Source organism: Zalophus californianus, chromosome 4 (genome assembly GCF_009762305.2).
Source record: "Zalophus californianus isolate mZalCal1 chromosome 4, mZalCal1.pri.v2, whole genome shotgun sequence".
Classification (NCBI taxonomy): Eukaryota; Metazoa; Chordata; class Mammalia; order Carnivora; family Otariidae; genus Zalophus; species Zalophus californianus.
The window spans coordinates 138604087-138629645 of record NC_045598.1 but is presented as its reverse complement, the minus strand read 5'-3'; the positions used below and the strand labels follow the sequence as shown (position 1 = coordinate 138629645).

The 25559-nt window shown below is 41.5% G+C and overlaps 1 protein-coding gene across 6 annotated transcripts in view; it reads left to right on the top strand.

Annotated features, from left to right (window-relative positions):
• Positions 1 to 25559, top strand: part of PAG1 (phosphoprotein membrane anchor with glycosphingolipid microdomains 1) — a 144123-nt gene that overhangs the window by 79892 nt on the left and 38672 nt on the right. For all 6 annotated transcript variants that reach the window (XR_003522585.2, XR_003522582.2, XR_003522581.2 and 3 more), the window contains one exon: positions 351 to 443. The gene's annotated coding sequence lies outside the window, so the exon portion shown is untranslated. The remainder of the gene's footprint in view (positions 1 to 350; positions 444 to 25559) is intronic.

The following is a 25559-nucleotide window of genomic DNA, read 5'->3' as shown; positions in this document are numbered from 1 at the left end:
TTAAATACATCACTTGTTTTATCCCAAATTCAGGTAACAGATACTTGAATTTTAATATTAACTGCAATAACTCATAGATTTATTTATCATAATATGAGGGAAAATATGGAAAGAGCAAGTAAATTGATGGGTGTTTGATCAGACATTGTTATGTTAGAGATCATTTTTTATTAATTTACTACAATTTGTAGTTTTTCCTCGACTTTGCAGCTTGCTTTGCTCAGGAAGGAATAAAAAGCTCAGTGTTTGGCCCGAATTTGCTCGCGTTTTTATAACAAACTGGACAAGTATCTTTCAGTCTGTATCCATCTGCCTTTTTTTAACCTAATTTTCTTTCTCTTTGGTTACAGGCCCAGAAGGAAGAAAGGACTCTCACCACAACATTTCAAAGGGAGTCCACCGCCAGAACGTTGATTACTTATTTGGACAAACATTTCTCCAAGGTAAATAGTACCGTTGTACACGAAGGGGGCCCATCATTAGAATTTGCAGACTGCAGTGGTACTGCACACAGGCTTGATTGTTCCGGTTAACAAGCCAAGAGTGCCGCGAGAGTGGGAGGGAGAGAAGAGAGCAGAACAGTGGGGATATCCTACAGTCTCTCCTCAGTGTGTTCCCCGGAGAATGCCGTCAGGGTCCGGGAGCTCACGGAGTCCCACTACAAATGTGTGGGAGGAAGGGAGGAAGGGGAGGCGGTACTTTTTTCTTCGTGTTAATCTCTCTCTGGCATTCATGCAAACAAGAGCCAGTGTGGTTTGATTATAAAACTAGCATTTTTGTCTTCTATGGGGAAAGCGTGGTGCAGTTCTTAGAAGTTACAATAAAATATATGCTGTATCCATGTCACAAAGGGAAAGAAAACGGACTCATATTTTACACCAACTAAGTCTTACAGATGTGGAAGATGTTAAAGAAATCCATGCTCTCCTCTTGTGAAAATACCTACTAAGTAAGGCTGTGGTTGGTTGGTGACAAATACTTCATGAAGTTCTTGTTTTGGAAAATCATATCCTTAAAGCCTCTTTGAGGGTGAGGGGGGGAGGAGAGAGCATCCGTGTGAGAGAGAGAACGTGAATAAGAGAGAGAGAAGGAGAAAAGGAGAGAGAGACCTGAAAGAGCAGTATCTCAGCATCACACTATATGTTCCAGAGGAGTAACTGCAGGTGCTTTCTTTATGAATCATGAGCTTAGCGAGAATAAAGGCTTAGCAGAAGCAGCTGAATTCATCGTCAGCTCTAGCATTCACGAACTGGCTGCCAATATTTTAACACAAATTGCTGTGTCATTTCTATGAAGTTCTCCTGTTGCTGCTCAGTCTGTAGCCAAAAGCTGTTTTTGCTAAGCCCTGAAATTATATCTGATAAAATGCCTCCTTCCTTCCTGATAAAGATACACATGTACAGAACCCACAGAGATGCAAAACTATACGATCCAATTTAAAAGAAAATAAACTTGTCACCTTTCTCAGTTTAGCGGTTAATATATGGCTGACATTTCTCAGTCCTTAGCTTGCTAGAATGCACTTTCAGATGGGCAAGGGGTGAGTAATGTGTTCCTCATCAGTACTCATCCTGGTGGTTCTTTTCTGAAGGGGCTGGGTGGGGGAAATGGAGGCTGTACACTAGAGGAGAATTTTGTGATACTATTCATTGTCTGTTCTGACAGAGAAGACATTGTTTGCTCACTGTAATAGGCTTGGCAGGAATCTGTGCTGTGCATACAGAATGGGAAAACAGCAGTGGAGAATCTCAAAATTCGAAGCAAGAGATTAGCTTAGAGATTTTTTTTTTAAAATATATTTTCATAGCTTCTCATTACTGTAGATGCAAGTCATAATTTAGGGAACTAATTTTGCTTTAAGTGATAGTTTTCTTCACCTTGCATCTTGCATGTATTACATAAAAAAGGCTTTAAGACAGCACTGTGTCTATCTAAATACTGTAGTAACAAGAATTACAATCATGAAGTTTATAAACACACCAGACCTGCTTGGGGGTCGCTCCCTGTGCATTAGTATTCACATCGGTATAGATGAAAAACAACCGAGGCACCTCCTCTGGTGATTCACAGAAGCAAGTGTGAGCTGCCTAAGGTAAGAGAGAAAAGACACATTTAATGATGTGCTTGGAGGTAAGCAGTCCACTGCTAGGGACAGTGCAAGAGGGTGCCATGCCCCAAATGTCCAGAACTTTAAAGTCAACAGCTGTCAAAGTGGAGTCTGAGAGCAGTGTGCAAAGCCTGCCTTGGACACTGAACTGACAGAGATGTAAAGCAAGACTGAAGCCCAGTGTTTCTGCTTAAGGCTCCCCATTCACCCCACTTCCCCGCTACCTGCCAGCACAGGAACTGCACGGTGTGGTGGTCCCCAGTAGCCCCAGGTGTCCGGGGACTTCACGTGTGTGCATGTGTGTTTCTCACTAGAGCAGAAAGAGATGTGGTCGTGCTGCGGGCTCGTGGGCCGTCGTGTTCATAGAGCACATGAGCTAGACCAGGGAAGCTCCAAGAGCAGGTGTGCTGGGGCCACTCCCAGCCAAGTTCAAGGGCCCCTCGTCTTTGTGCTCCAAGAGAGATTTATCCTGTTCCCCAGTCTTGACTTGTATTTATAAGAAGAACTCCCTGTATATTTTTATAAGAACAATATCATATAAATCACGACACTTCTAAAATTACAGCAGTGATAATGGGTCGATATACAGTCGGTCATTAGATTTTTGCAAACCCTTCTTGGCTTTTTATGTAACCTATATAAGGACCCGCCTTAGACACCTAAAGCAAATCTTTTACTCTGCTACTTATGACATCGTTCAGGTACATTATCTGCTTAGTTTTTAAATTTCTCAGTCTTTTAAAATGTGTTTGGCAATCTTTTTAAAGATGTGTTTGTATCACCTCTTAAAAATATGTAAAATATATATGTTGGTATTTTCAAGTAAATACCAAAGGAACCAAGTAAAATTAACCAGGATGTTACAAAACCGTTTCCCTTTATTGCTTCAATATGTTGGCACATTTATTGTGTCTGTTTTAAAAGTAGATTTTATTTTATCATTTTTAAAAACCACGTTAAGGGCTACCAAGGACGGTGAGGCAGAGGTGGGGCCAGTCCCGACTGCTCCGGCGGGGGCCCCTTTGAAGGCGCTGCCTTGTGTCAGGGGGGGACAACGAGGAGCCTCAGAAGGCAGTTTGCGGGGTAACTGCTGGTGCCTCTGTGGCTTGGCGGCCCTGTCCCCTGTCCTGCCTTCTTGTTCCTATGCTGCTGGAATCCCCGGCAACCACTGTACTGGAGGCCTGATCATCAGCATGCACCAGTGACACCCGGCTCTGCAGAGCCTGGGCCTCAGCCTGCCAGAAAGCAGTGGGAGCTCGCGGGCTGCGAAGCCTGTGCACGCACCTCTCGAGGCAGAATCATCGCCCGGCCTGGCCTCATTCATAGCCTTGTCACTAGGGGACAAGGACTGTCCTTGTCTTAAAATGAGGAGTTACAAAGGGCTTGGTTCACCAGTTACAGCTCACCTTTGTCTGTTGGGAAAGGAAGCATATACCAGTGGAGGGAAATTGGAGTAGAGGCTTAATGACACTATTTTATTTAGCAAACGCTTAAACTGCACTTACTGTGTGGCAAGCAGGAGTCTAAGCACCTTGCAAATATTAACTCATTTAACCCACTGCTCCCGTTATTATTATTCCCATTTTACTGAAGAAGAAACGGCAGCTCTGAGAGGGTGAGTAACTTTTCCAGGGACCCACAGGTGGTGAGGGCGAATGGCGTGTGCCTGGGGGCTGTCTGCACCGGAGTCTAGGCGTTAGGGCTCTGTGCACCCTATCACAGGTCCCTCCTGTACCAACAGCAGAGTTTGCTCAATGTTCCTGTCCCTTTGGGGTCCGCCATCCCCACAGAGGCACACACGGTGTGTTACATTGCTGGTTTTTGAACTGTACACCCGTGCCTCTTGGCATTTACATCAGGGGAAGAAGAATTTTTAATTTTTGTCCTTCTAGATTCAAAGTGGGTGCAGGTTAAGGCTAGCGTGGTCCAGCCAGGATTCCAGGCGCCGCATCCCCTGGCTGTCAGGGTGAGTTGTACTCCACAGCAGGCCTGCAGACGACCTCCCCGGTCGTGCTGGGAGAAAGGCCAAGGGCCACTGCTCGCCCTCTTCCTCAACACCTCTTTCCCCGGCTGCGTCCTGGACCTTTCCAAATGCTCCGGCCCTGAGGCCAGTGGTGCTAGACTTGCCAATATTGAGAGAAGCCCCTATTCAAGCCAGTATGTCAATAAGATGGATGTTTGACCATCCTCCTCTCTGACCTGCGGTGAGGATTTAGCTGCCATCGGGAGGTCTTGCCTTAACCCAGTACTTCCCAGAGAGAGGTGTTAATGGGCGCAGCTCCATACCGCTGCTCCTGAAAGAGAAATGAGCAGGTATGTTTGAGAGACACGGATTAAATGAAATTAAATTGATGTATGTATTGCAAGTTTCTCAGAATTTTCTTGTGACTCTCCATAACAAGATGTAGAGTGCAGAATTTCCTACATGTTTTATTCTCTCAGATGGGGAGAAACGTCTAGCAACACCCCCTTGAGCAGTGCTGCCTTAAGAAAGGGAGAGACAACAGAACATGTCCTAGAAGGTAGTCCTAGAGGAAAGATCAGTCAGCTACATTTGGGATCCCTAAATTCCACCCCGTCTTTAAACCAGTAGACACTGGGACCTCAGAGCATCAGATTTCTCATTCGTGAAATATGGAGGATAGAACTGGATTATCTCTAAGCTGTTTTCATCTTTGTAAAAAGCTGGCAATCGCTTGTTTATGTCCTAGCTGGCTCCAGAAGGGCTTTTAAGAATAAGGCACAATATATAACGCCTTAAGACAGAGTAAATTACAAACAGGTGGGGGCAAAATGAGACATAGGGAATATAAAGTAGGAAAGACAGAGGAAGGAGGGAGATTAGCATGCAGAATGAATTCTGTGAAATCCTTCATGGTGGATATGAAGGAACCAAGTTTTGCTCAGTGCTTTTTGATGAACGGTTTGAAGAGAGAACTAGAATCATAGCTTCGTGATTAACGGGTCCTAAGCTAAACAAACGTTTCCTGCAGAAACAACTGTTCCCAGTTTTGAGACCAAATTTTTCCCACGGTTTTTAAATTCTGTGGCCTTTTGGTCTTTCAGGTAGAAATTTTGGCTCTGTGACAGGCTGGTCCCAAAGAGATTGGACCGTCCATAAATGTGCTTCGTAGGTAGCTGCGGGTACATCGTCCTCATTTATTAAACCAGTACACACTGTAGACCCGCTCTGCTTTGGTGTGTGTGCAGGTATCTGAGTCTCGATTTCTGGAGTGTTCCCCAGAACCTGGAGGGCTGTGTGATGGGAGGCCAATGGCCACGTTGCTGTGCTGGGTTGGACGGTGTCTAGGGCAGAGCCCGTTTATGGGGCCTCCCTGGTACAGCATCATTATATCCATTCTGTTTTCAGGATGCCAATCCCCTTGCCCCCCACCCACGTCTGACTTCCTGCCCTTTGTCCTTGCTGGGATCAGGGTCTGCCTGCAGACTCTTATAAGATCAGAGGTGTCCTGGGGGGTTTCATTGCTAGGGTGGTAAAGGTTCAAATCCAAGTCCTCTTTTTAAAGTCTTAGGAAATAGAACGATTACTGAAGTATTTTTGAAGAAAACGATACTGTTGGAGGACCTCATAGAGGACAGAAAGCCATTAGTGACAGTCAGATGAACAAGCATGTCACTCAAATGCTGCAAGCCCATGGCAGCTTTCATTAGTTTTTATATTTAGTCACATGTTGTTGCTTTATCTATATAATGGATAGCTGACTCGTGAGACAAGAAGCGTAAGAAGCATCAATGTCATTCTAAGCTGCCATCATCTGGCCAGAATTCTTATATACTTACCATAGTGTTGGTGACGTTTTATTTCCTAAACTGGGTAGCAGTTACATGGGTGTTTGTTGTATCCTACTTTCAGTAAATCTTAAATATCTTAATATATTTGATAAGTTTCATATCCGCTTCTTGGAATATCTGTGGTATAAAATTCAATGTTAAGAAAAGTAGTGACAGGGGCGCCCGGGTGGCTCAGTTGGTTGAGCGACTGCCTTCGGCTCAGGTCATGATCCTGGAGTCCCGGGATCAAGTCCCGCATCGGGCTTCCTGCTCAGTGGGGGTCTGCTTCTCCCTCTGACTCTCCCCCCTCTCATGCTCTATCTCATTTCCTCTCTCAAATAAATAAATATAATCTTAAAAAAATTTTAAAAAGTAGTGACAATCATACAATTCAACTTTGTATTTATTAGAAATAAGTATCATCCATACCCTTAATATATATGTCCTCGCACTCCTGTTGGCAAGCTGACAACACAGTCAGATCAGACAAAATATATATTTATTGCAGAGAAATGCTTGCAAACAGCAGCCTAAACCTTTTTATCTTATCTCATTATTTTATAAGTAAACACAAAAATTATCGTAGTTTGAGTATGTTTGTCCAGAATGTTAGATACCCAAACGTCAGCTAATGAAGGCAATTATTATGTTTTGATATTGTAACATGTTAAATATAATTTGGAACTTATATATTTGAAACATATATGAAAATATTTATATATTTGATATATATCTCGTATGCCAGTATGTCTTTTCAAAAATTTGTCTGCAAGTCAAGCAATTTATTCTGTAATGAATTTAGAGTTAATTGAATAGCACATCACTTGTTAAATAGGAAACACTCAAGGGGCGCCTGGGTGGCTCAGTCGGTTAAGCATCCCAGTCTTGGTTTCGGCTCAGGTCATGATCTCAGGACCGTGAGATCGAGCCCCACATTGGGCTCTGTGCTGGGTGTGGAGCCTGCTTAAGATTCTCTCCCTCTCCCTGTGGCCCCCCCTGCCTTAAAAAAAAAAAAAAGGAAACACTTAAAATAGAATTATTAAAGTTTGTGTGTGAGCATGATAATACAAACTTTAATAATGAGTCTCTTTAAAATCAAATAATTGTACTTAAGTCACCTCTTTCTTATATACCATAAAATTTTTAATCAAAATACTTCCAACAGAGGCTTGCAAAAATATACCTACACGAGTCAAAACAGGTGAAGACTTGAGTGAAGCCTGGAAAAGACATTGCAATAAATATTTGTATTCAGTTTAAAGAGAATGCTGCTGTTCTGGAGTAAGTGACTGGTAATGAGATAATACGACGTATGGTGAGTTGCAGAAAGATTAAAGGCAGACGGTAGAGTCAGTTGATTAGATGTGTTATGAAACCACTGTTGCCCTGCCCCCCCTCCTTCTCCCCCCCCCCCCCCGCCCCTCCTCCCACTACATCACAGGAGCATCTGCTGGGGTTTCCTGTTCCAGCTCTCTGGGAGAGTCAGCGATTGTCTCCCCGAGTGGGTGCTGACCTCAGATATGTTACACAAGCCCCTGCACTGTTGATGTTGTCTTTACTTATCATGAGATATGCATTACGTATATATACTGTTTTGAAATACCAATCATAAATGAATGGCATGTCCCCTACTTACTGTTCTTTTTACAACAAAAGTGACTTCTTCCTAAGAAGTCTTATTTTTTTAATCGGGTCACATCTCTTAGAGTTTCATTTCCTTGTGTTCTTGGACATTGGAGCATTATTTGTACTGTCTTGCTAGGTGAGCTTCTTAGTTTTCATGTTCTGACTTCACTATTTACTTGTTTTTATTACAGTAAATACATTTTTACATCTTACTTTCAAATGCAGCTAATGAATTTCAAAATGATTTCAGTCAGCATCATTTTCCAACAATCTTAATGTTTGACTATTCTGATTGTTAATTTAAAAATCCAGCTGTCATCGGAGTAACTACTCTTTAATAAAACTTCGATAAAAGTCTAAAGAAGAATTTCAGTGGACTTGACCTCAGGAAAAAGAAATATACATAAGTGAAATATCTTCTGCATTTAATTAATTGGTATAAGCTACAGTATTTCTCTGTGAGTTGTAACTAGCTTTCATTTTCAAACTTTAGAAGAATGAGTCATTTGTACTAGGAAGTAGATGCTAAAGAACTATGTTTGGCAACTTGGAGAACATTTTTAGCATTTGAATTTCCCTATTTATAGTACAGCATCAGGCAGAGTAAAATGTTTGGCATTTCTATAAGGGATGCAAACTCTTTAACATTCTCTGTTGTGATCTAACAATTCATTTCAGAGTAAGATGAATCAGTCTTGTTTGGAAAATGTTTTATACAAATATTGGCAAGGAAACTGTAACTGCATTTCTGTGGATTTTAAAAATGCAAACTCCCCTAAAGTAAATGATGACAAATTTCACAATATTACTGCTTTCTTCTGCGTTATTATAGTTCTGTGTGAACTGCCTTTTATTACTTTAAATTTTCATACTACTCTGCCCCATTCCTTGCTTTTTAGATTTTGCTAACCCATGTTGAAATCAGAGACCATGTTTCTAGGTCCCTCCAAATGTCAAGTTCTTTTTAATCTAACTTTCCACTCTCCACAGTGTTTTTCTCATAATTAAAACTCTAGGTTACTTTATTAACATATGGCCTTTTCTTTTACATTAGACAATATGAGAACAGTAATTTGTAGAGTTTTGCACTTGAAGTGGCTGAATAGAGACACAATATTCTTTCATTCTCTCTTTCATACCACACACACACACACACACCACAGAGTGTTGAACTAATAAAAAATAATGTAAACTAAATGTAATGTGCTATCCTGCATGGGATAACAAAAATGGGACATTAGTGAAAACTAAGGAAATCTGAATAATGTATGGACATTACTTAATGTACCAGTATTGGTTCATTACCTGTACAAATGTACCATGTTAATGTACGAAGTTAATAGTAGATTAGAAAAATTACAATAACTATATTTATGGCTAATGTATTAAATGGTATAGTTGACTGCAGTCTGTTTTGTGATAAGAATAATTAGGGTACAAAGTGATAACTAGTTCCCTTTTTGCCAAGGTCCTCTTTGAACATAACCGTCTGTAGCAGAGATTGGCAAAATCTGGGGCCAGATCCAGCCAGCCCCCATTTGTGTGGGGCTTGAGCCTGCTCTGTAGTGATCTTGCCTGTGCCCATTTTCAGAAAGCTGAGAGGGTGCAGGCTCAGGCTTCCTGGGCTCAGTTCCCAGCCATTTGGTTAGGGGTTTTGCTTGACTTGTTTAACCTCGCTGGACCTCATTTTCCATTTCTAGGAAATTAGAGGGTCAAATCAGATTGTTCTCTTGGGGAATCTGTGGCTTAGAGAATTCTGACTCTGAATGTGTGCTAGAGGTCTGTTTGTGATGGTAGCTTTGGAATCCCTTGAGGATGAAATTTTGGCACTAAGCCAGTTTGCATGCGTTATTATAGTTTATAGCATAAGATTAATATTAATCATTGTTCAGCATTTTTGAACTTTGCCAAAAAAGAAATAGTCCCTGAAAATAATACTGTTGCCATGTGAGGGTCACTTATGCATTAAGAAGACAAGATCACAGTTTCTTAATATATCCACATTAAATCTGAACTAAAAATCATATTAAAATATTAAATTATACCTTAATTTGTGATGAATATGAATATGAACAAAAGTACATATAAGGTACGTATCCAAATAAAAATTTTAGGTTAATGTGCTTGTGGATCACACTTAAATGATTAAGTTTGAATTGATTATTTAATATAATTTATAGTGTTATGTGGTATTCTAGTTTATGATAATAAAATTTTGAATACCTAATTATTCTCAAACCCTTTACAGACATTTAAGATCCTGCCAAGTGTCCATATTATGCTTGTTGAGTTAATCATTAGGAAGTTACTCATCTGACAATTATTTCTTAATTCCTTTTGAGCCAGTCATTGTCCATAATAAGAAATTAGTTTCTAGCTCTAGTATTTCAGTGCTGTGTTTTGATTAGAGGCATATAAAAAAAGAAAGTTTACTTAGGTCTTCCTTAAAAGTTAAATCGAATAATAACCACTTGACTGGTGGAAGCACTCTCGGGAAGGGTTGAAGAGTGATTCTCAACTTTGTTCAATAAAATCACTCAAGGGGCTTTTAAAAGTCCCCATGTGCAACTTGTAACCCAAACTAATCAAACCAATCTCTGGAGGCATTATTTTAAAATTTCCCACGTGCCTCCAGTATGCAGCACAAGTTGAGAACTCCTAGCCTTAAGGAAGAGTGAGGGACACCTCTTGCGATGAGCTTTGTACAGCAGAACTCTCCCGCCCTTGGAAATTGGGTGACTCGAGTAGCTCTGGGTCATTTAAAGAGTGAACAGTAGTCCTCCCTTGTCCACAGGGGACACATTCCAAGCCCCCCATGGATGTCTGAACCCACAGATAGTACCTGTCTGTACCATGTTTTTCCTATACATCCATCCCTACGATAAAGCTTAGTCAGTCAGTTAGGCACAGTAAGAGATTAACAATGATAACTAATAATAAACAGAACGATTAAAACAGCATATTATAATGAAAGTCATCTGAATGTGGTCTCTCTCAGAATACCTTATTGGACTGCACTTGCCCTCCTGGTGATGATGTGTGAGGAGAGAATGCCCGCATGATGTGGTGAAGGGCAGGGAACGACAGAAGCATCATGATGTAATATTAGTGACATCATGATATCGCTGACTTCATGACAGCACATCAGGGGGTCATCCGCTTCTGGACCACAGATGGCTGCGGATAACTGAGACCGAAAGTATACTTCCAAAGAGAGAGAAGCTTGCCAGTATTAGAGGACAAAAGCATGTCACTTGCCCTAAATCTCTCACAGATACCAGGAGAGTCTGCCCTGATTTTGAAATTGCATGCCTCGATGCTACCGTGTTTGCTTTGGCTCTTGTTTTGTGTGGCATTTTAGTTCACATACAAGATCAGTGAGAGCTAGCATTTAGTGAGTACATCTGGTGAGTTTCAGGCCCTGTGCTAAGCATCATTCTGTCTCACAGCCAGGAAAGAAGGAAGTTATTCACTTCAAAATAAAAATAAAAAGTGTTTTGTTTTGTCAGAGAAATCTTAGCTCAGTGTAATTGGATATTTGATCATTTATTCATCTGTTCAAAGAGCATTTATTGAATATATGGGCTGTTCCAAAAATAAGTTTTTAAGGTACTTGTAAAGTAAAGCTTAGTGGCTTAAATATGACTATTTATGAGTTCTGCAGTTGGTAATTTGGGCTGGACTTAGTTGGGCAAATCCTCTGGTCTCACCCAGGCTCCCACACACAACAATGTTCAGCTATGGTCTGGCTCTGCTCATCTTAGCTGGGCTTTCACATGTCTGGGGGTTGTGAGCTGGGACAACCTGGCTGGTCAAACTCTGGTCCCTGTGATCTTTCATCCTTCAGCAGGGCTAGCCTGGTCTTCTTCACCTGAGGGAGTTAGGGTTACATAGAGAATGAATGCAGGTATATAAGGTACCGTAGGCCTTATCTCAGAACTGTCACACTGTCATGTCTGCCACGCTTGTTGGCCAAAGCAAGTCACAAGTCCAGTCTAGATCCAGGAGCTAGGGAAATAGACTTTATCTCTTGATGGATGACACCAAAAAGTCCTATTATAAAGAGTGAGGATAAAAGAAAGAGGGAGAGTAATTGTGGTTATTTTTGCAATCAACCACAGGTGGAAACTCTAATTCTGTCTTGGGACATTAAGGGAGGTTTCTGGGAGATGGTTTGAGCAGGTTCATGCCTGGAAAACAAATGATGCATTTGAGGTGAAAGCAATAGCATGAGCAAACCTGTCAAATTGCAATAATTGGTGAAAAAATATATATATATAGATTGTAAAATTTCCCGAATGTAGGAAATATGTCCAGCCCAACACAGAGCATGGAGAAGGCACTCAGCATATGCTTTTTCACTTACATTTACATCATTTACATTAAAAAAAGTCAGTACAGTAGTGGGTGGCCCATAAGACAGACGTAATAACGTGAGAGCTTTACAATTTACCATCTGAGTGACTTTAGACAAGTTACTAACTTCCATAGCTCTCTTTAGTACAGTGAAAAGAGTAATGCTTTTTGTATCAGTTAGCTTTTGCTGCATAACAAACCACCCCACAATTTACTGGCTTAAAACTACAGCCGTTTACTTGGCTCCTAATTCTGTGGGTTTATAGTTTGGGCTGGCCCAGTATAGCAGTTCTTCTGGTTTCACTTGGGCTCATATATGTGTCTGCAGTCAGCTTTCAGTCAGCTAGGTGTCTGCACCTAGCTGGGGTGCAGTGAGGATGTCTGGTCCGCATGCCACTCATCCAGCAGGCTAGTCTGGGCTATTCACACAGGATCCCAGAGAGGATCCCCAGGGTTCCAAGAGTGAGAGCAGAAGCATGCAAACCTTATGGTCTAGGTTCACAGTTGACACTGTTGCTTCCCCTGCATTTCATTAGACAAGGTGAGTCACAAGGGGAGGCGAGAATTAAGGGTAGAGACATAGGCAACATTTTTTACTGAAAGGACCTATAAAGTCGTATTGCAAACAGTGAGGACACAGGGAAGAGAAGAATTGTAACCATTTATACAATCTTCTACACCTATCTATGGTTCACAACAATCCTATGAAGAATAAGTTAAATGTAACTTGATTTTTCTAGGTGAGGCTCCAAGTTAAAAAGCATCTGGCAAATGGTAGATGTTCAATAAAAAGAAGCTATTAACTTTTTCTTACATATATTAGAAATCAGATTTTCAGCCAGATTCTTTTAATTGCCTATTTTAAAGAGTGTTAGGTAAGCCTCCAAATGGTCTTCACAAAGGTTAAATGTTATGCTTTCTTTCTCTGTTGCACAAAGATAATACAAGTAGGGAAAAGCTCATTGCTTCTGAGTGCATGTGTATCTTGGCATAGAATTCAGGTGTCGTCACCTGATGAGGTTGACAAACCAGCAGTGGAACCAGGCATCTTCACAGCTGCCCAGGAGAAAGATATGCTTAATGCAAAGGGTCAACTCAAGAAAAAAATTAGAGACAGTAAAGCGTAATATTTCAACTTGAAAAATATTAAAGGCCCTTTTAATGGGTTAGAACTCATTTTTAAACCTATGCAAAGAATGAAAACCTTAATAAGTCTTTATTGATTTTTTTCATTGTTGTGTTATAGGTATTTTCACAAAACCAGCTAAGCCCCATATAGTTCCAGATTGATCCATAAACTACTCTTGGATCCTATAAATTGGATTCAATGGAGATTTATTTATCTGACAGCTAGAATATCTCTAATCAGTGATGTGAACTGGGTCAAAAAAAAAAAAAAAAAAAAACGCTATCTCCTTTAAGATAAATAGAACATCAAACGTTATTCAGGGATGTGTAGCTTAGAAAAATGGCACGTATTCACTATGGATGGTGTCTGTCTGCTTTTTTACAACTGCAGTACTTTGAAGCTCCTTAAAGGGATCTCAGATGATCATTGGGCTCTGCATCCCAAATCCAGCCTGCGTTCCCAGCCCTCTACCACCAGAAGCCCCACAGCCCTCAGAGGGCTCTGGCTACCTGCTGACACCGGTTTCCAGGGGCTCACCTTCCATCATACTGCAGTTCCTTTTATGATTTTAGAAAGTCCTTGAGGTGGAGTGATTAAGATCTGTGGCTCTCCTCCTCTCTCTCACTTTCTTCCTCTCTGAGTGATGGGGGTCGGGGACAGCTGCTGAAACTCCATAAGCCTCAGTTGCTTATTTTGCCAATAATGATTGGACAGACACTTATGTTTACATGATAATCATATTTATAGTCTTCAGGTTATTAGCAACATAAATGTCGAATCCCAGAAATTTAGGTCATCGGAAAGAAAAAGAGAATATAAGTTAAAATGTTCAAGACAGCCCAACACAACCAGGTTTGCTGATGGCCTTGCTTCTCTGCTTTGAAAGCCTGCCAGTCACAGCCCGAATCACCACCCGGTCTCACTCTGAAACATGGGAGTATAGGCCACGCTTTTCATAAAGGCTTCAGTGCCCTCGCCAGAAGAGTAAACAGTTCATTTGAAAACTTGGTGTTTGTTTTTCAAGTAATGTTTTATGGGCCATGTAATAAAGTACCTTACCTGGTCCCGAGCATATGGTAATAAGTATTCATGGATGTGATGTGTCTGTCTGTGCATGCCTGAGAATGATTTCTGCTTTATGAAATTCATGTTGGCAAGGACAGTGGTTTTTGTTGATACTAATAGACCATCTGGGGCTTGCTATTCTAAATGTGAAGGCTCTGTTTATACATAATATCTTTAAGGGGAATTCCATATTTTTTGACATTTGCTTGCCAAACTCGAAGTTGTATATGGGTTTCTGAACCCAGATGAGAGAATTTTACCCTTGCAATTCCGGCAAATCTCTTAAAATTACTGCAATGATTTTTTATAAATAAAAATTAAATGCAAATGTGGTGTGCTCAATCTCAAAGATCCCTGGACATCGTAAGGTTTTTAGTATAGTTACTATAAAGAATTTACTGTATATTAAACATTTTACATTAAGCACATGCCTTGAATGCTATTAGAAATCCTAGTCACATGAAAGCCATTGACAGATTTAGTAAGCATAATTGAATTTATTCTTCAGATTTTAGATGATTAGGAAAACATAAATACTAGTTCGACCTCGTACCTCTGTAGTATTCATGCAAGTTCTCACAGGCTGACACAGTGATGGACCAGTCTTCTTCTGCCTTTTAAAACCATGGAACTTTATCCCTTTTAGAGGATGCCCTACCTTTTAGAAGAATGGTAACCAACACCCAACATGGCAGGGCTGCAGTCCCCACCCTGCTCTGTTATTCCCCAGCCATCAAGTTGAATGTTAACCACCACTTCTTAATATTTTTGTGCTGTGGTTTTCTTAAGGTAGAGTTAAAAAGAAAGCAAAAGATAGAATGAACAGGTTGTGTCTTTAAAGAAAAACGAGAAACCTGTTTCTTTGAGAAAGAGAAACTATGTCCTTGTGGTTAATATCCACCTGAACTGCCTCAGTGTTTGCGGTACGTGCCAGGCCCCTGTGGCATCAGAGTTGGTGGCTGGTGGCAGCTGTGTGCTCTTTGCTTTCCTGGCTCGTTGAGGAGAACTTCACTTCATATGAGATCACAATTTTTTAATACCATGTATCATGAGGAAAGAATATAGGATCTAGAGTGGAAGGCAGGAATGGCTCTGCTATTTCCTAGTTAGGTTGGGTCTTAGCCAGCCTCTTAATCTCTCTGGTCTGTTGTTTCCTCATCCTAAAACAACAACAATGATTTAAAAAAAAAAAAAAAAAAAAGGAGAGAAAAAGGAACCCTGCCTTAAATTTCTCACAAGATTGTTGAGCTACTCAAAAAGGAAAGTCTGTGAAAATATTTGATAAACTCTGAAGTATTACACAAAAATAATGTGATAATAATAGCTGCTCTGAACCTGAGGGGTGAGGAAAGATGAAGTCTACTGGGTCTTTGTAGATGAGTAAAGGACTCAGGTTGCGAAACCCCACCTGGAGCTGGGGTGACTTACCGCTGCAGCAGGATTTCGCCTGTGCCTGTCAGACCCCTGACCCCATGTCCATTCCCTGTGTTATGAATAATGTGATTCTCGCCTTGTCCCTGCCGTCCGCCGTAACAAGTGCTAAGTCAGGCTGACATCATAGGCCTTTGGGTGCAAAAGATGCCAGGAAGAAAATATGATGAAAGTAAGGAAAAGGGCCTAAGACTGAACCTCAGAGAAGAATCACAGTATCACACAACCAGGGAGAGGAGCGAGGCTCTGGGAGTGTCTGCTCAATGTGTGGTTGGCACCACGGTTTGTCATTTTCATTTTCATACACATGAGACTGTGGCATTTCAGTTGACACACTGATGAGAGTCATTACGGATAGTTATACAAGGTGCACACATAAAATGTCTTCTTCCTTTTTTACACAGACAGACGCATATATAGATTTAATCACAAACCTCGCAGTCTCCTGAGTGTGAATTAACTGACCTGGGTAGACAAAATCCTTGATTGTTATTTGATCATTTCAGTGATAGATGTAAAAAAAAAAAAAAAAGAATAAAGGCCTGACAGTTACATCTAGAGGCTTAATCAGTTCCGATTCATATTTTTGGCAAGAAGACTTCATAGTTAGTGCCTTGTCTTGCACCACAGAACCCAGTGTCTGATTGTACCTCTTTTCATGACATTAAGATTAATCACTGGGTCCAGGTGTAATCATCCTGACTCACTACAGAGCTTCCCATCAGCCCCAACCCTATTGTTTGAACAGTCTTTGGATGATCATTGCTGAGAAATAATGGTTAGTTCTGAGTTGGCTTTGGGACTATTTATGGCCTACTGTATGCATTACCTAGGTTCCTGCAAGTTTCTATAAAAGTCTATTTGAAATTGAATTATATTTTAAACAAATTTGAATTGGTCATCATTTAAAATAGTGTTTTTTATAAAACATTCATATCATTTCATAATACCACTCTTTTACAAATATGAATTTATATATATTAGATTTGGTTAAGGCAAGATCTACCATCTCTTAGAACTTTATAGTGTGATCGACTGTCCTGCATTTGAAGCAGCTGATTCTGTTGTTGATAATGATTCCAGTTTACCATTTGAATTTAATGTAGCTCTATTTAACTAAAAAGAGAATCAGATACCAACTGTACATTTAAATACTTTATATACTTCGAGTCTTTTAAAAGATGCAGATTCTTTAAATATATTTTTGAGTAAAATACATTTTTGTTCAAATAGCAAGGAATGCGGAAGGAAGAACTAATATTTCTCAGGTGCCTTTTCTGGGCGAGAGCACGAAACTGCATGTTTCACAAGATACAAACGTAGCTGATTTTGCTAGTGATATCAAATATACTTTTCTGTACTGAATGGAAAACTGAAATACTGAAGATTCTGAATGAAGCTGACATGCAAACATAGCACATATTTGGAAGACTGGCAGAGTGTGTTATCAATATGGCTTCAAGTGCTAATCTAGACCCAACAGAAGCGCCTCAAAATAGAGGTAGTGTCCAACTGTCGATTCCATATGTCAGTAGGATTTGTCCTGAAGATATTACAGCTGACTTCCTGGCCAGATCTTTAGTATCATGTGGTAATAATGGAAGGGTAAGATTACTGACAAAAGATCCCAGGCTGTAATAAATCCACCAACATGAAGCGGATGCTTTTTGCAGTGTAACTCCTGTCCCAAGCCAGACCTGTATGGGAATGACAAATAACAAGAGACTCAAAAACTTTTCCTTGGTACACTGAGGATCCAATGCCAAATAAGCCTGGTGTTACCCGCAATAAAGTGGTCTAAAGAAACCTCAACAGAAGATTGGAAGTGCAGTTTCAGACATTAATGTCTAGCTGCTTTCTGCTGGGAACTCAAAGAAACAGCCAAGATCGCAAGATGTGCAAACAGAGCAGCTCTCCGGCAGAAGTTTAGAGCCAGCCAGGCACAGGGTGCAAATCGCCTTCTCTGCAAAAGCGGCGGGCTCTGTGGGTCTCATTAAAATCCCAGCACGTGCACATTGCCTGGCGAACCGTAGGTTCAAATTGCCACTGTACACACTCATTTATTATCTATTAATCAGTAGTTTCACCCTTAAAGGATACAAGACTGCAGTCAGCACATTCCTGGTGAGATAGCACACGTGTGAGCACCAGTGCTACACTCACAGGTGCTGCAGTTAGAGCCCGCGAGGACAGAGAGGGCCTGTGCTCGTGGGGCTTATATTCTAAAGGGGGTCCTGCGACCATAAACACAAAGACCAACATATAAGATGCTTTCAGCTGGGATAACGGGAAAGGAAGGGAGGATAATGGGGTAAAGGCTGAGGGTGGAGATGGGCAAGGAGGGCTTTGGAAGTCTTCTCTGAGAACAGGATGCTTGAACAGGATAGAAAAAATAAAGAGGAAGCAGCTCTGTTATGACTTGAAGGATGATCATTCCAGCAGATAAACACTTAGGATAAAAGATCCAGGGTGACGTTCAGGAGCTAGAAAGAAAAAGCTATGGTAGTCTTGCAATAACTGTCAGTCTGAGGTGAACAAAGTGCATTGTGTCCATTTAAGCAGTGAAGATGAAGAGAAAAGCTAAAGTAGCCTAAAGTATAACGCAGAGTATTGTCATTGTTATATTGTGTATCATTTCCAGGACACTCTCTACCTGTAAGAATTATGGATCATTTTGCAAGTGGAAGATAATGAATGTACTTTAGCTCAGCTTTGACATGCAACCGAAAACCAGGGCTATGTGAGGACCAGTAACAGACCAGGAGATATTTTTGTGTGTTTCTTGTTGAAATTTTTATATTTGCATATACTTTAAAATAATTCTATTTTAATTTATCCAGTCGACTATATTTAACCATACAACATTTAGATTAGTGTTTTGAGGGGCGCCTGGGTGGCTCAGTCGTTAAGCATCTGCCTTTGGCTCAGGTCTTGATCCCAGGGTCCTGGGGTCGAGCCCCGCATCAGGCTCCCAGCTCGTCAGAAGGCCTGCTTCTCCCTCTCTCACTCCCCCTGCTTGTGCTCCCTCTCTGGCTGTCTCTCTCTCTCTCTCTCTCTCTCTCTCTCTCTCTCTCTGTCAAATAAATAAATAAATAATCTTAAAAAAAAAAAAAGATTAGTGTTTTGAGGGATGCGGAGAAACATATGTAGACAATACAGACAGAGAACGTGGCTCAATTCTCGTATTTTCTGGGTCTGAGTCTTTATGTTGCAAGCTCAGATACTACCTTCTGGAATAGACTCCATACATGCTCTATTGGCCCAAGCTCTGAAGATATACGTGTGCAAAAAACTTGGTTGATGTGGTTACTGGTGCGGACTTGTGTGGGAAGAGGAACGATGAGCTGTTTTTGTTTTACGTGGTCACGTCCTGACTCTGCCAGGTTTCAATATCCTAAGAAATAAGATGAAGTAACATTTAGCAGTTAAAAGTTTAGAAACACGAATGCATAGTGTAGCTAAGTGATTCTCAGCCCTAACTATGTATTCAGATGCTCTAGGGACACATTTACAAATGTCAGTGTCCAGACCCAATCCCTACTCAATTTCTAGCGTCAGGCTCGGGCATTTCATATACCGTAAAAATTTTCCCAACTGATTCTAATGTATAGCCAGGATTGAAAACCCTAGTCTAATTTAGAGAAATTTAATAATTCTGCATAGTATTTAGGATAAAGTTGGTTTGATTTTAATTATCTTAGTCTTTGTATCTCGTATATCATCTGGATACTCCTTTCATTATTTCCTTTGAGTAAAGATCAGAACTTAGGATCCAAAAGATTAACTTAGTAGGAAAATCCCCCTCCCCCCCTTCCCTCCTCTTTTATCCTTTGCTTTCTAAAAAATGTCTCTTCCTCTAAAACCTATTCTGGACATTGAAAACTTTTAAAATCTATAAACAGTTTGTGATAATTAAATCTTCATGTATGTAATATTTAGAAATTAAGATGTGCTTCTAAGAAATACTGAGGTTGTTATAATAAAGACATTCATATAAGGCTCTTCAAAATGTATGAAATAAAAAACTTGCAGTTGGGGTTGGTGTAGAGAGAGGAAAGAAAGAGCTAGACTAAGGTAATTGCCGTAATTGAGGATAATTACATCTTTGAGTTTCCAGCCAGCTATATGAGAGGGGAAGGGAAAAAGAAATAGGATTTTCGTACATATAGTTGAGTTGTTACTAAAAAAAGGCAAACTAATCTAGCAGGATAAAAACCCTTTTTCCAGGCACTAAAATCTCTGAGTTGATCACGCACACACACAAAGCTGTATGTACTACACAATGGAACAATGTCCTTAATAGTTTTACCGAAAAATGCAGATAAATGAATCGTGACAGTTTCTTACACTATTATTTTATAATAGCCACCTCATTAAGATGTTAGTCCATAGGTTTAGCTGCTAGCTAGTGTAGTCCTAGCTCATTACAACAGGACCACGTCAGCTACAAAATGGAGGATGTTGATATTCCAGGCAGCTGGGGTAGGAGTCTGTCCTTCAGTCCATCTGAAAGCCAGATCCGGTAATAGGCGAGGGGAAAAGGCATCAGGCCACAACTCTGTTAGGAAATAGGAAAAATTGGGAATTTGAGTATTATGACACAGTCTTGGGGACTATACTGAAATCATACACCTTGGTGTCTTAGATGGATCCTGGATCTTTCAATTCCAGAATCAAAGACTTATAATAGATTGGTGAATGTTGCAGAATGTCTCAGAGTGTTCTTAATCGTGTTCTCAGGAAGATGAAACAGAGTACACAGGTGACTTCTAGCAGACCAGTTATCCCTAAAATTTGCTTGTTCCTGATATAATACACCAACAAGTAAAATTTCAAAGACTTTGAAGAAAGGTCTAAGAAAAGTAATGTAAAAAAGATTGAATCCTTCTCAAATTTCAGGACTAGCAATGTATTCTTTTATAGTTCGTACTGAGAAATCTCATAACCATTATAAATAATTGCTAACAAAAAGAACTGGAATGAAGCCACTTGGCTTAGATCATTTAATCCAGTGGATTAAAATGATAAATACTAATTTCTTTTCCAAATAACAATAACTAGATGTCAGTCACTATTTTGATTTTTTATGAGTTTTCTGTCTGAAAACATACCTTCTTGTTCCTTATGTAAGCATGTTTTTCTTGAAGTCTTCCTGTAATAAAGGCATGAGAAGTAGTTAAGCAGGGCCCCTCTCAAGGTCAAATCCCACTGTTACATTTCCCACAGGATGCACTTACGGAGCTGCCAGTAGAACTCTGCGGTGATACTCCACACCTCCAGGAGGCACCACTCACACGTTACGGTGTATGCTGTTAGCACAAGCAGAGCCACTCCAAGTGTCAGTGGCAGAGAAGAGTGAACTCACATTCTTGACTCCATGTGCAAAATTCCTTTGAGTTCCCATGTTCCATTTTTTAAGTTGTAAATAGTTTTACCTTATACTCCATAACTATCTGTGTTTCTCTTCTTAATACAGTTAAAATTGAGTCCCTTGGACACACAGAAGATGTGGCCGGCCCCTTTTTCCTGAGCTCACCCAGCACGTCTCTAAGATGTGTCTGTCCCGGCCTGTGAAGCTTGCCGCCGTAGGCCTCTCCCCTACCTCTCAATTTAATGCCTTTGAAGTGTTCCTTCCCCCCAAAATGGGTGAAAACCCGGCATAGAGAAGTGAAGGGTGAGGGGATGTCAAAGCCATACCCCGATAATAGCTCTTACTGTGCAATTAGAAGACTTTTCTTGTTCTCCGTTTTCCAGGGAAAATGGAAATTGGGGCAGAGTGACAACACTTGACTGTTTGGCATAGGGAGTGCTTTGAAGTCGGCAGGGGGAAAGCCTGTCTCTAAAATGTCAGTGTCCTGAACCCATATTCTAGGTCTCTCCCACACATTTCTTAATACTGTGGCATTGAATATGAGTTCCAAATGTGATCCTTCAACTTGGAGCCACCGTGACACTCAAAATATAAAACTCTCCAAATTCTACTAAGACTTTCCATAAACACAGCCTCAACCCATAACTTCCATTTTATTCATGGTTTACAAACAGAGAAAATGGGAAATCTGGAGGGAGAAGATGTGATTTTCATTAGCTATGAAGATTTTCAAAATTGCATTAGTTTCAGTTCATTAGGTCTCATAATCACATTAGCCATGTGACACTGGAAGGAGAGGAGGTGGCCTGCAGAGATCCCCCCATAGTTTCCTCCGGAGTCTCACTGCCTCTTGCACATGGGGACTCAATACGGGATTGGATTTTTCCTTTCATGGCATAAACCAATAAAAACAATACAGCATATAGAAACTGTGTTTACAAAAACATTTCCTCTCATCCTTCCCTAATTCTTCCCACGTGACCCCCCTGGCAAAATGCTGTGTCCGTTTTGAGGACTCCGGAACTCTTGAAAGCTTGCTGAGTAACTCCCACCTCACTGGGAATCCCGCTGGGCTCCTAACATATTTGGAGCCAGGGGATTTCAGTGAACTGCTCCCTTCAGAATCACTTAGGACATGTTCAAAATACAGATTCTTGGGCCCCACTGCCACTCTATCATATCAGAGTATCTGAGGGTCAGGCCTGGGCATCAGCAGCCTACCTAACAGGCGTCTCGGGCACTGTGAAGCAGGACGTGAGGGGGTTCTCAAGGCCACGTGTGCAGTGGCTGGTGCTCTCCTGTGGCCCGGGAAGGCAGGCACAGGCAGCTGATGAGGCCGATGGACGGAGGGGGCTGGAGGCCTTTGAATTGAGGCACTTGACTACATCAGGACTGGTTATGCAGCAGGCCACAGTCAATATACTCCTTTAAACTGAGAAAACATTCTCTTGCTCAGAAGCATGATACTGTTCTGTCCTGCCGTGTCTTTCTTCAGAATCCTAGAATTCACTCCATTTGCCTTTTCTATCTAGTCCGGAGTCTTCTGGCTCGCTGGCGTAGGAGTGGCTCTGTAGTGAACATGGACCTCTCCCGAAGGAGCTCACTGGTTCTGGTCGTCGAGTTCCCTGTCTGGCTGTGTCAGACCCAGTCGTGTAAGAACCTGTCTCCAAGGTGTTGCCACTTTGTTACACCTACTCCCCTACCCCTGTCAGTGTGGTTTTATCTTCCCTAAATTGGGCAAAGGAAGAGAGGAAAATAAATGTATTGAAGTTGGTAGACAGGTGCATACATATGTCATTCTCAAATTCACCAAGTAACCATGGATTAAGGCCAGCTATAAGTAAAGTGGTAAGGCAGGGAAGAAATGACAGAAAAGGCCCCCACATCTCTTCCCTCCGCCAGCCTCACGCAACACGGTGCCCGCCTTCCGGCCTCAGTCCTCTCATCCTCTGTCTGTGCCTCCCTATTCCTTACCAGGTGACTTGGTCTGTTCCATGTACGCCTTCGTAAGATTTTAAATACACACGCCAACACTTGAATGAATATTTGGTTTTCCAAGCGTCCTTTAACCAAAAAGTGCAAGCTATTTTCTCCCACTTAGTAAGGAGGTGGTGGAGCTCTGCAGGTACCTTCCCTGGTCCTTGAACTCTGACCTGCCCCTGGAGGCTGGCTGACCCTGACTATGATGGAGCACGTGCAGGGGAAGTGGTCCTTCCCACCCTGGGAACAGGCAAAGGCTGTCTTTGGAATCCACCAGACACGCTGAGGACAGTTCTCAGCTTGAAACAACACCCGTCCGAGGACACTGCCGCTGTGTCAATGCCATAGTGTCTCCTGCCGTCAAGCTGGACAGAAGCAAGTACGATTATTGTGACTAATGCAATATGGTAGAAAGCACTTGCGGCTTTTTGTTTCCAATTTCACGTGCTTGGAATTCAACAATGGGCTTTTTAAAATCTTTGATCAAAATATAGTGCTGTATTAGGAACTTGATTGGAAACATTTTTCTCCTCTTGCATACTGAATTTTACAATGAAATTGCCTCAGACCCATGTAATCTCATATTCAAGAAGATGAAACAGTGCTTCACAGTAGGTATTTAACAATTATTTTTTTGATGAATTACAGAGTGTTCGAGAGTAAAATGCACTTTGTACCTTTGTGTTAGAGTAAGAAATATCAGAGATATTAGTCAAGAAACTGATGAAACCAACCCAAAAAGCTGACCGTCTTTAATAATAGAGACAGAGAACTTCTCCAGAATGTTTTATTACATTTGGAGCCTCTTCAGGCTTATCAGATACTGAGGTTGGAAATTAGATAGCTCCCTTACAGACTTGCTTTCTCTGTAAGATCGTCCTCAGTTTGGGCATACGCTTTTAAAAAGCCTCAGAAGCTTCCAGCAGCGGCATTTTCTCTCTCCATAAAAGGTGTATGCCCATCTGCCTATTTTTAGTTTTGTCTTTGCATTTTATTCAAAGGCTGTTATAAATATGAATTATAAATGTGTAAATATGCCAGCTAGATGTTGACGAAGAAAACACACTCGTAAGTCAGCCTCGCCGCTCATGCTCAGCGGTGGGCTTGCCGCAAGTGGAGTTGATGTTTTGCAGGGGCCGTGGGGACTGATTGCTGGCACTGGACACTGACTAGAAGGGCTGCCGGTGATTTTTTTCCCCGTGACGTTCCTGTAACTGCTGCAGCCTGGTCAGGTTTTCCTGGGAATGACTAAGACTATGGTTTCTGGGGAGTTGAAACTATTGATCACACTGAGAATTTCATGTTCTTGCTGGTTCGACATTTCCCTTTGGGTAGAAAGTCCTGAATTTTTATTTTAGACCCGAGGAATTTCTGGCTACTTTCATAAAATGATAGAGTCTCAGAGCTGGACAGAAACCCTATAAATGACCTCATTTTTCAGGAGCAACTGAGGCACAGGAGGTTTGGGCGTGGTTGAACGTGTTGTGGAAAAGAATACACAGTGACGTGTCCACTCACTGGCATTTTGTGGGACTCTGGATTGGTAAAAAGCTGCCTTTTACTGGAGTACTTCTATGGGAATCAAGAAAGTCCTAGGACACAGGGGCTCTGGCCTTGTCTTCACATAACTTTGAATGAGTTGAAGACCATGCTTCACCAGGAGTCTGGCTGGCTGACCCTTCAGCCCTAGTTGGAAGGAAGATGATCATGTATCCTAGTACTACTCCAAATGTAGTCCTCAGGCCGACAGCCTAGACCTCACCTGGGAACCGGTTAGAAACACAGAATTCAGAATCTGCACCTTAACAAGATCCCCACGTGATCTGTAGATATGTTGAAGTCTGTTCTAGAACAGTCTTCTCAAATTCAGCCTGCATCACAATCACCTGGAGGGCTTGTTAAAACAGAGATAAAGGGGGGAGCCCCTGGGTGGCTCAGTCGGTTGAGCGTCAGATTCTTGATTTTGGCTGGGATCATGATCTCGGGATCATGAGATCAAGCCCTGCATCGGGCTCTGCGATCAGTGCAGAGGCTGCTTGTCCCTCTCCCTCCCCCACTTGCGTTCTCTCTCTCTCTAATATAAATAAAATCTTAAAAAAGAGAGATTATGGGCCCCACCCTGACTTTCTGATTCATAAGCCTCAGGCAAGCCCAGAATTATACATTTTTTTTTAGATTTTTTTTTTTATTTATTTGGCAGAGAGAGACACAATGAGAGGGGGAACACAAGCAGGGGGGAGTGGGAGAGGGAGAAGCAGGCTTCCCGCCGAGCAGGGAGCCCAATCCCAGGACCCTGGGACCATGACCTGAGCTGAAGGCAGATGCTCAATGACTGAGGCTCCCAGGTGCCCCCCAGAATTCGACATTTTTAACAAAGTCCCTGAAGACACTGAGGCTTCTTGTCCAGGCCCACCCTTTGAGAAGCTCTGCTCTACTGGAACCCTTGCCCTGCCACTTCTCTGCAAGGGGCCTGGGAATCTTCTAGAGCCCTTGAGCACCCTGTTTCTGGCAGAAAGCCTGAAAGATGAGCCCTGAGAACCTGTGCTTTCAAATACAAGTTCTGACTTACTCGTATGTAACCAGTCCCAGCCCTGAGGAGTTCCCAGTAGCAGGAGCAAGTAACTTGCAGGGATGTTTTCTGAAGATTTTGATTGTGCTTTTTAGGAGCCAATAGAAAGGATTTTGTCTGCTGATTCTATGAA